This window comes from Pipistrellus kuhlii, unplaced genomic scaffold (assembly GCF_014108245.1).
Source record: "Pipistrellus kuhlii isolate mPipKuh1 unplaced genomic scaffold, mPipKuh1.p scaffold_m20_p_1, whole genome shotgun sequence".
NCBI classification, from domain to species: Eukaryota; Metazoa; Chordata; class Mammalia; order Chiroptera; family Vespertilionidae; genus Pipistrellus; species Pipistrellus kuhlii.
Window position 1 is genome coordinate 95,693,438 of NW_023425404.1, and position 14,322 is coordinate 95,707,759.

Sequence of the window (14,322 nt, forward strand, 5' to 3'; positions counted from 1 at the left end):
CGATCTTTCTAGCTCTCTATCCCTCTCCCTTCCTCTCTGTAAAAAATCAATAAAATATATATTAAAAAAAAAGAAAGTTAAGGTCCATTCATTCTGCTGCAAATGGTATGAACCCCTCCTTTTTTATAGCAGCGTGTTATTCCATTGTATAGATGTACCATAGTTTTCTAATCTACTCATCTGCTAATGGGCATTTAGGCTGTTTCCAAATCTTTGCTATGGTGAATTGTGCTGCTATGAACATAGAGGTGTATATATCCTTTCTGATTGGTGTTTCTGGTTTCTTGGGATATATTCCTAGAAGTGGGATTACTGGGTCAAACGGGAGTTCCATTTTTATTTTTTTTTGAGGAAACCCCATACTGTTCTCTACAGTGGCTGCACCAGTCTACATTCCCACCAGCAGTGCACAAGGGTTCCTTTTTCTTTGCATCCTCACCAGCACTTGTTGTTTGTTGATTTGTTGATGATTGCCCTTATGACAGGTGTGAGATGGTACCCTGTTGTCATTTTGATTTGCATCTTGGATAACTAGTGACTTTGAGCATGTTTTCATGTGTCTCTTGGCCTTCCTTCTGTCATCTTTCAAAAAGATTCTATTTAGGTCCATTGCCCATTTTTTATTGGATTATTTATCTTCCTTTTATTAAGTTGTATGAGTTCCCTGTAGATTTTGGAGATTAAACTTTTACCAGTAATGATATTTTCAAATATGTTCTCCCATACAGTGGGCTTTCTTGTTGTTTTATTTATGTGGGTTTTTTTTCCTTTGATGTAAAAAAGCTTTTTATTTTGATGTAGTCACATTTGTTTATTTTCTTGTTAGTTTTCATTGCACTAGGAGTGGTATCAGTGAAAAAATTGATTCAGCATATGTCTGAGATTTCTCTGCCTGTGGATTCCCCTAGTATTTTTATGGTTTTCCATCTTGTGTTTAAGTCATTTATCTATTTTGAATTTATTTTTATGTATGGTGTAAGTTGGTTGTCTAGTTTCATTTATTTGCATATATCTGTCCAATTTTCCCAACACCATTTATTGAAGAGACTGTCTTGACTCCATTGTGTGTTTGTGTCTCCTTTGTCAAATATTAATTGAGCCTAGTGGTTTGGGTCGATATCTGGGTTCGCTATTCTATTCAATTGGTCTATATGTCTGTTCTTGTGCCAGTACCAGGGTGTTATGAGAACAGTGACTTTGAAATACAGCTTGAAATCTGGTATTGAGATCCCTCCTACTTTATTCTTCTTTCTCAGGATTTCTGTGGCTATTCGGGGCCTTTTTTTATTCCAGATGAATTTTTGGAGAGTTCTCTCTAGGTCTGTGAAATATGCCATTGGTATTTTAATAGGGAATTCATTGAATCTATAAATTGCTTTGGGTAATACAGACATTTTAATTATGTTGATCCTACCAATCCATGAACATGGTATGTTCTTCCACCTGTTTACATCTTCCTCTCTCTTTTTTTTTTTCAGTGTCCTATAGTTTTCAGCATATAGATCTTTTACCTCCTTAGTTAAGTTTATTCCTAGGTATCTTAATTTTTTTTTGTTGTTGCAATGGTAAATGGGATTGCTTTTTTAGTCTCTCTTTCTGAAAGTTCATTATTGGTGTATAGAAATGCCATTGATTTCTTGGTGTTAATTTTGTATCCTGATGTGGAAGGGGGTCTGCAGAGCTGCTAACAGACAGGAACTCTAAAAAGCAACCCATTTTGATCTGGGCGCAAAATGACAGCCTAAAAATTTTAAGTGTGCTGACTGCTTATACACAAGGGGAAAAAAGTACACAGACTTGCCCATAGGCCCGGAGCTCTCACACTTACTCTGGCTCTCTTTCCGCCCCCCCCCCCCCCCCTTAAATCCTTGCTTCTGATTACTAAGCCCGATACATAAGATCAGCCAATTGGGGACACCCTAAGAGACTGCAGGGGAAATTTGTTTTTCTGGAACCTGGGATCAGAGCGGAGAATAAAGATTGGAGAACCAGCTCCAATCTGGGGCAACCCAGTCCCCCAAACTGGTATTAAGTGCCATAGGGAAAACAAAATCTAATAGCTACAGAGGACCTATAGACCCATAGGTCAATTCAGAAACACTGCCACCCAGAGATTGAATTACAAATTGGCTCTTGTGTAAACACAAATGTTTTGGTTTTTACTTGCTTTTCTCTAGCATCATTACCTGGCAACCCCTGACCTAGCCAGAGGAAATGATCAAATGGTGATATTAGTAGACATTTTAACAAATTCTTGGTATAGGCCCTTATTTGGGAAGCGGGAATACACTGAAATATCTAAACAGATAGGTGTTTTAATCTAAAAAAAAATCCAAAGGCAAAAGAGTCTAGTTTCGTTTACCACTTATATTAGGATTCACAAAGAAATATTGGAATTTCAAGAGAAAAAAAAAAGTCTTACATACAAAATTTTGGAGGCTTTGTTGTGGGGAAAAGAAGGGAAAAGTTCAGTGTTTTAATAAAAAAATGTAAGTTTATTATCTTTTATTTTATTTTGACTTGGAATTTTGAAACTGACTTAAGTATTTATATTAGCTATGATTCAGCCAGGAAAACAGAAATTATTTGTGTATTCCAAGTTTGGAGCCTTAATCCAGGGAACTGCAGGTTTACAGGAAGTTGGAAAGGCTTGAGAGGCAAAATCTAGGAAGCTACCATTAATGATGTAGTTTTCCAGGTGTCTTTGGGAAGCTTCTGTGAATCTCAAGGACTCTAAAAGGCCCTTGAGTAGTCAGCACTGAAGCAAGTAGTCTCCTATTTCAGCTGCCTTACACAGCCTGGAAGCTACTATGGAGCTCATGTGCCTGTGGATGCCTCCAGGGAATAATAGCTTCTCCCCATCTCCCACTTTCCAGCTCTCACACTGAAGTCTCCACATGGGCAGCTGCAACTGAGAACCAGGTGAGAAAATGGAATCTGAAGATGCTGGTTCTGGCTTCCCCTTCCCAATGCGAGGAAGCTACATGAGGAGGTGCACTCATGTGAAAAACACAATTTATCCTTTCAGTGATAAAATTTAATATTTAGCAGCAAATTTCAACAGGCTTTAGAAAAATACTTAAAATGTCTTCACTGGCAAGAAGGAAAAAAAAAGTGTGATGAAAGGGAATGGTCTTTGTATTGACAGACTTGGATTTAACTCCTAGCTTTGTGACCTTCTACCATTCTACCATTTGGAACCTTGTTTTTCACCCAAAAGAATAACTATGTCCATTTTGGAGTAACACTTTGAAAAGTGAATGAAAAACTCTACATAAAGCACTTATTTGGCACCACAGGACCTGGTCTGTAATAAGCAGTCAGTAAGTGTTAACTCTATGAGAAATTGAAACTGGGGCTTTGCATTAAGGGCTGGAGCAAGTGTCTTGACCAAATTACAATGTTGTTGCTACATTTGTAATAGCTTGACTTTTCCCTGGTAGTACAATCCTTACAACTTTCAGTATCAATAAGCCTTTCTCTCTTAATGTATTTCCTTTACAATTTTCTCTTCCAGAAATAGCAGCACAAGGAAAGCAACATAGTTTGGAAAGTTTGCTGGTAATTGGCTCAAACTGAACAATTAAGTTACTTTCTTAAAGTCTCAATCTCCTTATATGTAAAATGATGAACTTAAAGTATAAAGAAAGGATAAAGGGATAACTTAAATTGTTTGATTTGTTTTAATCATTTGCCCAACATTTCCTTGCTTATTATGTTTAAGTCATTGTGTTAGGCACTACAGGGATGATCTAAAACAATGCATATAAGAATGTGACCCCTACATTCAAGGCAATAAAATCCAGTAAAATAAAAGCATCAACTAGAGACTCATAAAATATAGCAGATTTGGAGCTTCTGACCTGAAATTTATTGTAGGGCATGATAAATCCAGTAAATTCAATAAATGTATTAGATGTTCTATGGTGAGGGAAATGTTATATTTATTTTTTAAAAATATTTCAGGGGTTTCATAAGGTATTGTTTTCCACTGAGAAGAGGTGTGAAAAGTGAATGATTGGTTGAGTTCTACAGTCATCTGTTGTTAGCAATTTGGCACACATTTGCTGAGCATCTGCATTATAGCAAGCCCTTAGTTGAGATGTGGGTTTAAAGGAAAAGTATTTTATTTTCCTTTGAGGATTTTCCATTTTAACTGTTTGAATGTAATTTTTACATAATTAGTGTATATTAGTTACTAAGATAAATGCTAGTAGAATTAGAAACCTGTTAGTTCCTGTCTTCACCATTATATTAAAAGTTGTCATTTTAGTTTTCTCTGAAGTTTTTACCTAGGACTATACATTCCATCCTCTTACTGGTTTTTGATTTAGAAATATGAGTGGTGCTGCCTTTTTAAATATTTCACCAAATTAAATTTATAGAGTATAATTTTATTTACAGGTTATATCAGTCATCAGCCATAAAATGTTAATTAAGGGAGCAATTTAGAAAGCAGGGCTGGTACCAATTTGAATGTATTTTTAACTGGGAGTTTCAAAATGGTGGCAAAGTAAGTGAAAGCTACACTGAAACTCTCCCAAGACAAAATTGGAAATATAACTAAAATACAGAAAAACCACCTTGAAAAATCAACTGAAAACTAGCTGTAGAATAATCATATAATTATTCTATAATCAGATAATCAAGAATGGAAAGTGGAGGCCACACAGAAACTGGCAAGAAAAAGGGAGGTGTGAAAGGGCTGGCTGGGCTCCCACAGACAGCTGCTGAAGTCAGAGGGATATCACAGATGTGGGGGGTTCCCACTGAGAACTTTGGGGTCTAATCCCCACACTGAGCTCCCAGATCCAGAGCACCAGAACTGAGAAAGGTGCCCACACAACACCTGGCTGGGAAAAGCAGCAAGGTTGCTATCTTCCAGGGAAAGATGGCTGGAAATGCAGGTACACTCTTGAAGGGCCAACACACAAAATTTCACGAGCAGCCACTCACCCTGGGCTCTGGCAGAGGAAGAGCTGAGTGGACTGGAGATGTGTGAGCAGAAGCCAGGGTGGAGGTTCTGGGGTTGGACTCAGAGGACATACTGGTTTCCTGTATTGAGTAATTCTTCTACACTACGGAGGACATCATTTTCCTTCAAAATTTTGCTATCCAGGAAATTTTTGCCTTAGGAGAAGGCAGTTGCCCCACCCTGTTATAAGACATCTCGCCCCACCTACTGTTGATAGCCTGAGGCTAATCAAAACTGAGTGTCAGACTTCTGGCAGACTCTGGTCTCTAGAGACTTTGAGACTGCCTAATCTAGTCCTGGGCCCAGGGATAGGAAAAGCAGACCTTGGTGTACATTTTGGTTCTTTCCAAAGGCAAACAGCCATAGGAGTGGGAGCCACAAGGTGTGGATTGCTTATAGATCCTAAAAGGGTACTTAGAGCCAGTCACAAACAACATCTGACATTGTCAGTCACTAGAGATTGGGAATCATAGGAGATCTAACTTATACACAGACACAAACTTAAGCAGGCAGCCAAAATGGGGAGGAAAAAATAAGCCCAAAATAAAAGAACAATAAAATTATCCAAAAGAAGAGTTAACTGAAATGGAGGTAAGATTTTCAGACATAGAGCTCAGAATAATGATGGCAAAGATGCTTAGCAGCATGAGAAAAGATAGAGCAACTAGGAAGAATGTCATAATACTAATAAAGAAAACAATGAGAGGAATATACAGATTAGGGGAAGCTGAGGATCAGAACAGTGAATTAGAAGACAGGATAGAAAAAAAAAATCACTCAATCAGAGAACCAAAAAGAAAAAACAATTAAAAAACAGGAAGACAGCTAAAGGAGCTGCGGGACAACATGGAACATAACAATATTTGCCTTTAACATCTGTAACTCCAGTATCTAGCATAGTATTGGCACAAATCAGATCTGGGAGTTAACATTTGCTGTTACTATTTGCCAGGCACCTTCCTAAGTCCTTAGCATGCATTGTCATGATTCCCATTGTGCAGATGAAAAGTCAGAATGATAGGAAGTTTGGTCTATTTCACAAGATCACTTAATAAGTGATAGGATCAGGATCTAAATGGTATGATCTCAAGATGTTTTTTACCTTTGTGGATGGTAGATTCTCAAAAATATTTGCTATATAAATAATATACATTTTTTATTGATTTTCTACAGAGAGAAAGGGAGAGAGATAGAGAGCTAGAAACGTCGATGAGAGAGAAACATCGACCAGCTGTCTCCTGCACACCCCCTACCGGGGATGTGCCCACAACCAACGTACATGCCCCTTACTGGAATCAAACCTGGGACCTTTCAGTCCACAGACCAACGCTCTACCCCTGAGCCAAACCGGTTTCGGCTGTATAAATAATATAATTAATCAGTACTATGTATTTATTAGTAGCAAGATTCACAGAAGCCCCAGAGTCACTGTATTCTCAGCCCAGTGAACTACCTTTAAGACTGGTGTATTTTGTGCTTTATAAGCCAGAGTTACAACATAGAAAAAACATTAGCTACAAGCGAGGAACAGGTTGCCTCCAAAATATCCAAAGAGGTCCACTAGGCATTATTCCTCTGTTTTGGTATCAGGAGGGACTAAATGCAACAACTCATCCTTTACCTTAGAAGGCATATTTCAACACCCCCCACTATTGTACCCCTAGAAATTTCACTGAGATAAAAGGCCCTTGATTTTTTTGGGGGGGATATATTTCCCTCTGGAACACATATATCTTCACAGTAAGTCTAAAGTAGTTGCTCCTTCTTGCTCACAAGGTCAGATTAATATAAATCATTGTAATGACCCAGTGTAATATGATCTGGAATGAAAAGACAATCTGAATTACAACATGGGGTTGGAGAGTTAATCTAACTTTGAGGTAGAACAGTGAAATTGTATTATTAGCTTTGCTAGCTAAAAGCAAATAGTCTGGTATATTTTACTAATAGGTACAGAGAAAAAAGCATTTGCCAGATCAATAGCTGCATGCATACGAGGGTACAAGCCTCCTCTTATTAAGGGCATTCTGGATCTATAAACTCACTCAAGTCTGGAAATTAACGTAGGAAATATCAAACTCTGTTTTATGACACAAAAAAGACTTTTCTTAACTTGGCCTAGTATTTACTTGCTTATATAAAAAAAAAAAGAATTTAGTAGGCCTTTTATCTATCTTACTTATAGAGACACCATGATCAACCAGTCAGTGCCATAGATCTGCAAAGTCATACAATTTTGATTGCTGCTTTGACTCTGTTATTCCTAACAGTAGCCATGTCCATCTTGTCTCTGGAGATTGAGTGCTGCCACTTAACACCTACTACCTCAACATCCCATTAATTTTATTGCATATATTTTCCAGTTTAGCAACTATGGTTCTTATTTTAAGGTCTGGTTTATGGTAAAAAGTAATTAAAAATTAAAAATCAACTACAGAAAGAAAGTAAAGAAACCCATAAATATGTGGACATTAAACAACATATTACTAAATTATGACTGAGTCAATGAAGAAATAAAAGGGAAGGTCAAAAGATATATAGAGACAACTGAGAAGGACAATACAACATATCAAAACTTCTGGGATGCCACAAAAGCAATAATAAAAGGAGAGTTTATATCATTACAGGTTTTGCTCAAGAAACAAGAGAAATCCTAAGTAAATAACCTAATATTACGTCTCAAAGAACTAGAAAAAAGAACAAAAGCAACCCAAAGTCAACAGAAGAAAGAAAATAATAAAAATTAGATTTAAATGAAACAGAGAACAAAAAGTACTATATAAAAATTAACACAACAAAAAGCTAGTTCTTTGAAAATATTAATAAAATTGACAAATTCCAGTCTAGACTCACAAGGAAAAGCCCCCCAAAGACCCATATAAACAAAATCAGAAATGAAAGAGAAGTCTCCACAGACATCACAGATATATCGATACAAAGGACCATACCAGAATACTATGAAATACTATATGTCACCAAACTCAACAACCTAGAAGAAATAGATAAGTTCTGAAAAATATATAACCTCCTAGACTGAAACATGAAAAATGGAAAAATCTAAATAGACTGTGATCAACAGTAAAGAAATTGAAACAGCCATCAAAAACTTCCAAAAAAAATTAGTCTCGGACCACATGGCTTCACTAGCGATTTCTATCAAACATTCTAAGAAGATTTAAAATCTATCATTTTCAAACTCTTCCAAAAGATGAAGAAGAGTCAATTCTTCCTAAGATATTTAATGTGGCAAAGATAACCCTGATACCAAAATCTGGTAAGGATAAAAGTGAAAAGGAAAACTACAGACCATTATTTCTGATGAATACAGATGTAAAAATCCTAAACAAAATATTAGCTAATAGAATACAACAATACACTAACAAATGATACATCACAATCAAGTGGAGTTCATTTAGGGGCACAAAAATGGTTCAACATAAAGAAATTAATCAACATAATATACCACATTAATAAAAGAAAGGATAAAAAGCATATGACCTTATCAATAGATGCAAAAAAAGCATCTTATTAAGGTACAACATCAATTTATGATTGAAATACTCAATAAAATAGGTATTAAAAGAAAGTACCTCAACATAATAAAGGCAATAAATGACAAACACTCAGCCAATATCATACTCAATGGTGAAAAACTGAAAGCTTTTAAAATAAGGAACAGTTAAGGATGTCCACTCTCACCACTCTTATTCAGCATAATTCTAGAAGTCCTAGACATAGTAATCAGCAAGAGAAATAAATAAAAGACATTCAAATATGGAATAAAGAAGTAAAAGTCACTTTTGCAGATGACATGATTATATGAAAGACCCTGAAGACTCCACCAAAAAAACTAGTAGAAACAATAAACAAATGCAGTCAAGTTACAGGATACAAAATCAATCAAATCCATTGCCTTCCTGTATACTAACAATGAAACTTCAGAAAAAGAAAAAACAAACAAACAAACAAACCAGAAAACAATTCTTTTGCAATTACAACCAAAAGAATAAAGTACCTAGGAATTAAACTTAACAAAGGATGTGTATTGAAAACTACTAAGTATTATTAAAAGAGATTGAAAAAGTTACAACAAAGTAGAAAGATATGTCATGTTAATGGTTTGGAAGAATCAATATAGTTAAAATGGCCATATTACTCGAAGCAATATAAAGATTTAATGCAATCCCTATCAACATCCCAATGTCATTTTTTAAAGAAATTGAACAGATTTGTATGGGACTACAAAAGACCCCAGGAAGCCAAAGCAATACTGAGAAAAAAGAATGAAGCCAGAGTTATCACACTTCCTGACTTCAAATTATACTACAGAACTATGATAATCAAAACAGCATGATAGTGGTAGAAATACAGACACACAGACCAATGGAATAGAACTGATAGCCCAGAAATAGAACCAATGTATATGGGAAAATATTTTTGACAAATAAGCAAAAAACACAGTGGAGAAAAGAAAGCCTCTTCTATAAATTGTGTTGGAGGAATTGGGAAGCCACATGCAAAAGAATGAAACTAGACTACAATTTGTCCTCATGTACAAAAAATAATTCAAAACAGATCAAAGACCTAAATATAACATCTGACTCAAGAAATTACATAGAAGAAAAAATAGGTACTAAACTTATAGAACATTTTATGAAATTGACCCCAGGCAAGGGCAGTAAAGGCAAAAATAAATAAATGGGACTATATCAAACTAAAAAGCTTCTACACAGCAAAAGAAACCACCAACAAAATAAAAAGACAATCAACCGAATGGGAGATGATATATTTGCAAACAACATCTTTAACAAGGTGTTAATATAAAAATATATAAAGAAATCATACAATTCAACATCAAACAAACAAACAAATTAAAAAAAAATTGGCAGATTACTTAGGCAGACATGTCTCACCAGAAGACATAAAGATGGACAACAGATATATGAAAAAGATGTTCAACTTTAAGAGCTACCCCGTTTCCCTGAAAATAACACAGTGTCTTATATTAATTTTTGCTCCCAAACATGCGCTAGGTCTTATTTTCAGGGGATGTCTTATTTTTCCATGAAGAAGAATACGGTACACATTTATTGTTAAATGAAAATAAAGAAAATTTATTACCTGTATATGGTACGGTAGTACGGTAGTTGTCAACACAAACCAGACAAACTGTGAATCCTACAGTTTGACATTCAAATATGGAATAAAGAAGTAAAAGTCATTTACTCATTTATTCAATGACAATCATGTCATCATCTTCTGGAACATCATCATAACAATCCAATTCTTGAATTTCCTGGTGAGTTTCTTGTGACTCCATTTCTTTCAGAATCAGTGGACCGAATCTCTCATGTTTAGCAATAGCACTGTCTTTAAATGAGTACTTCTTGTCAAGGTAGCCTGCTCGCAGTGCATTTGCAATGCAACTGTTAGTGATTTTCTCCCATGAATTCTTCACCCAAGTCACAACTTCTTGCAGTTTAGGTTTCACAAAGTTTCCACACTGATTTCTCTCCATTCTATTTTCAATGAACAAATTGTCTTTGAATGGCTTGCTTATTGCAATATCAAGAGTCTGGAGATAAGCCGTCATTCCTGCGGAAATCATTATCTGATCTATTTTTCTTTTGTGAAGAAATGTCTTCATGTCTTTAGTGCGGTGAGTGCTTGCTGCATCTCAGACTAGCAGACTTCTTTGGCTCTTTCGCATAACAAGCAGCAGCATTAAATTGACCCACTTCCTTATAACTGCTTGTGTGGCCCAGGCTTTTTCAGTTTCAAGAATAAAAACACCCAAAACACATTCAATCTTTTTCTTCTTTCCCTTAGAAATGATTAAAGGTGGGATTTTAGTGCCATCCAGACGAATTGCCAAAATACAGGAAACGTGCACTTTCGTAAGCAGTGGAGGGACTATACACTAAGGAGGCACCCAGCTGTTAAATTGTTGTTTGAGATGATTGGCCCATAAACAGTGCTGTTTCATCCATAGGAATCATGTTGGAAAGATTGTATTTAGAAAAGTTAGCATCATCAATAAAGGACTTGAATGCAAGTGCTCGCTTAATAACTTGAGTATCTTCCAAGCTAAACAATGTTGTAGATCTTCTTAAAGACAGTTCACTTCGCTGAAGGAAATTATCCAGCCAGTGTTGTGATGCTTTGAAGTCTTTGAGGGCTATGTCAAACTGTGGTTCCATTGCCAAGGCAAATTCTTGAATCTGAACCCTATTCACAACCAAAGCCTTTGCTCTCCTGTCAACAACCCATTCACAGATCACATCTTCCAGCTCAGAAAATAATGGTTGCTGACCTGATCCACACTTGCGCTTTTTAGCATTTCCCTTGTCCACTTGTTCAATAAGGTTACCATACTCTGCTCGCCATTTTTGGACCAGTCGGATACTCAACATCTGTTTGCAGAAAGCAGTAAGATTTTGGCCCCAAGAGTCTTCCACGATTCCTTTCTTGTACTCCACGGAGTAGTTTTCTCTTTTTGTGCTCATTTCTAGGGTTTAAAAAAAAAAAGGAATTGGGGTATCAAGGTGGGGGGAGAGGGATCACTTAAAATGACACAGAGGGGATCAGAGGGGGGAATCAAAATGGCACAGGAGAATCAGAGGGGTATTACCATTTTAGTAACCCCTTTTGATCCTCCTGTGTCCTTTTGATTGCCCCCTCTGATCCTCCTGTGTCATTTTAAGTGATCCCCCTCCCCCCAACCCTGTGCCACTGAACACCTTCACCAGACATACTCCCTACCCTTTTATCAGACATTTACCCCCTGGGGCCTGCCTGGGCACTGTCACTGGGCTTGCTGGGGCCTGGATCTGGGCTGGAGCAGGGTCTGCCACTGACTGAGAACCTTCAGTCATCATGAGGGTGGCCGGGAGCATCAGGTAGTGTCACCAGAGACAGACCAGCATTCAGCACCTTAATCCTCCTGTTCTTCCACACGCATCTTCGAAAGTCTCCTTTTCTCTCCTGCCCTGTGCTCACCACTCACTCAGACCTCCGCTCCGCCTCCACACAGCAGTGACATCATGGACTTCGCATAATGTCACTGGTTGCTAGACTCCAGTCTGGGTGGCCCTAGCAACCAGTTCATGGTAAATTAATTTTCAATCTGTGACAGAGCCTTGGGGGGCCCTTATTTTCGGGGGGATGCCTTATATTTCACTCAGAAGGAAACCTGTAAGTAGGTCTTATTTTCAGAGGATGTTTTATTTTTGGGGAAACACGGTATTAGGAAAATGTAAATCAAAACTACAATGAGATACCGTCTCACACCTGTTAGAATAGCTTTTATCAACAAGACGAATAATAATAGGTAATAATTGTGGGAATGTAAACTGGTATAGCCACTAGGGAAAACAGTATGGGTACTTCTTAAAATACTAAGAGTAGAGCTAGCATATGACCCAGAAATTTCTCTCCTGGGTGACTATTGGAGAAACTCAAAAACATTTATTCACAAAGATATATGTACCCTTATGTTCATTGCAGCATTGTTCTTGGTGGCCAAGACATGGAAACTACCAATGTGTCCTTTGATAAAGGATTGAGTAAAGAAGATATGTTACATACTTAGCATGAATACTGCTCAGTCATATAAAAAGTAAAATACCGCCATTTCTGACAACATGGATGAACCTTGAGAATATTATGCTAAATGAAGTCAGTTAGAAAAAAACCTAAGAAAAATATGCTCTCACTAATATGTGGGACATAAACTGAAACTTACAAAGACAATAGTATGGTAGATATCAGAAGGAAGTGGGTGAGGAGGTAGTAAATGGTAAAAGAGGCCAAATATATTGTGACAGATTATTTGACTTTGTGTGGTGGGCACAATCAATGTCCTCACTTTAACAATAGACACTTTGTAAGGATGGGAGATCTATTTTCAGTGTAACTCAGCCCTTGCAGGATGAGGTTCTGCATTTTATTAACTGCAATTTCACATGCATGATGATAAGAGATAAGGCTTTCTTCAGGGCACACATAGAAGCTATTTGGTCATTTACGCAGTGTTTGAGCTGAAGATTCAACTCTCTGAGCTCATTCTTTTGTCTAGTGACATTAGGAAAACCAGCCAACCAGCATCATATTTGCTAGTTTTCCAAAACTGTTCCTAAGTATAATATAGAGTCATCTAGATGCTTGTTTATTACAGTGGTTGATTAAGAGTATCCCATGCAGATAATTTCTGTGTATCTATAGACAGTTAACACCAAGGACTATTAGTTCTTCCTTTATTACTAAAAATAAAGTTATTGGCATTTTAAAATCTAAATTTCAGAGAACTCCAGACCAATTTATAAAACTCATCCTTAATATTTCTCCAGAACCACTGCAGTACTAAGAACTGTTTTGAGATTTTTTTAGAGCAACGCAACCAAAAATATATGTGTGTATATATACATATATATGTGTGTCTGTGTATGTGTATGTAAGTCTATCACATTTATAAAAACATTTTTTATTAGAAATTGGCTCATGTTATTATGGAGGCTGTGAAGGCACAAGATCTAAAGTTGGAAAGTTGAAGCCCCAAAAGGGCCCCAGTCTGAATCTGTGGCCTCAGAATCAGGAGAGCTGATGGTGTAAGTTCTAGTTCAAGTCAGAGTCTGAAGGAGAAGACCAATGTCTAGCTTAAAGACAGTCAGGCATATAAAACAAATTGTCCCTTATCCAGCTTTTTTTTTTATTTTTTATTTATTTTTTTATTTTTTATGCAGGCCATTCATATTGGAGAGTGCAATCTAGTTTACTCAGTCTACTGATTCAAATGTAAATCTCATAGAAAACTCCCTCTTGGACACAATCAAAATGTTTTAGTAAATATCTGGGCACCCATGACTCAGCCAAGTTGATACATAAAGTGAACCATCACATCTTTAATGTGCTGCCCATTCTTCCAGACAATGCGGGTTTACATCCTATATAATGTGCAAATCAATTGAACAGGTGGAATGACCCATGGAACAACTGGTCGCTATGACATGCACTGACCACTAGGGAGCAGATGTTCAATGCAGGAGCTGCTCCCAGCCTGCAGGCCCCAGACTAGCCAAGGAAGGTGCCAGTGGAAGCTCCTGATCAGCCTGCTGGTCACCTCACAGGTTGGCCCCGATTGCCAGCCGGGACAAGGAACCCTATCCATGTCTGAATTTTGTGCATCAGGCCTCTAGTCTTATCTAATAATAGACAAACATGTAAATTGCCCATACCTCCATGATGCCCACCAGCCAATCAGGAGTGAGTATGCAAATTAAAGATGGGTTAATTTGCATACACAGGCACAGACACAAAGCAAAGACTGAAGGGTCCTCCCGAGGCCGGAG